Consider the following 1,115-nt stretch of genomic DNA (forward strand, 5'->3'; position numbering starts at 1 on the left):
AAAATGTATAACGCCTTGCCAGCTGAAATAAAGCGGAATGAAAGAATTGTGCCGTTTAAGCGAATGTTAAAGGAGTATATTGTAATTAATGTAAACTAGATTTGTATTACAAATAGCTGAGAAAGCTAATAAAGATCAATCAATCCCGCTCTCTCTCCCGCTCTCACTCTCCCGCTCTCTCTCTCCCGCGCGCTCTCTCTCTCTCTCTCCCTTTCCCGCTCTCTCTCCCTTTCTTGCTCTCTCTCCCGCTCTCTCTCGCTCCCCCAGCTCTCCCCCCTCTCGCCCCCCTCTCTCTCCCGCTCTCTCCCTCCCTCTCTCCTTCCGCTCTCCCCCCCGCACAACCCCTCTCTCTTTCTCCTTTTCTCTCCCCTCTCTCATTCCCCCCTCTCTCTCTCCTTCTCCCGCTCTCTCTCTCTCTCCCGCTCTCTCTCTCTCTCCCGCTCTGTCCCCCCCCCTCTCTCTCTCTCTCTCTGCAGTGGAAAAGACGTGTCAAACATCGCTCCGCAAAAGTAATAACTTTTAAACGGTTAAATCGTTACGGGGAGTGATAGAAAGTTATTCAAGTCAGCGGAATAGACCGGCATTAGCCATGAGTGTTATCTAGCTGGGGTATGCTGATTTGTGGGCGTGAGAAGTGCATTTCTTGTCTGGGACATCAAAGTCTCACACGACAGGTAGACATTAATGGTGGACACAAAAGTGCTGACGTGTGACAGTGGAACAGAGGTGACTGATCGCTTACGCTGATATTTCGGCCAATAATTATCGGCATGGATGATGAATATGCCGAATATCGATGCTCGACATGTAAAAAGACAATAAAAAATCAGGTGGTGACATGCAAGTCTTGCTATCAGGTGAATTGTATTAAGCTGTTTTACCATCCAGGATGTGTAAGCAAGCATAGGATTTACGATAAAAATCAAGAATTGGTACCGTGTTCTAGCCCATTTGACAGATTTACAATTGAAAGTGAAGCAGATATGAAGAAGGCATCGGCAGTGGCCGGGGGCGGCAGGGACAGGCTAGGATCTACAGGATCTACAACAGTTCCCGAGAGTGAAGCGAGGGGGGGATTTAAGGCGGGAGGAGGCACGAACCAAGCATCCATCTCT

Source organism: Formica exsecta, unplaced genomic scaffold (genome assembly GCF_003651465.1).
Source record: "Formica exsecta isolate Colony F162 unplaced genomic scaffold, ASM365146v1 scaffold86, whole genome shotgun sequence".
NCBI classification, from domain to species: Eukaryota; Metazoa; Arthropoda; class Insecta; order Hymenoptera; family Formicidae; genus Formica; species Formica exsecta.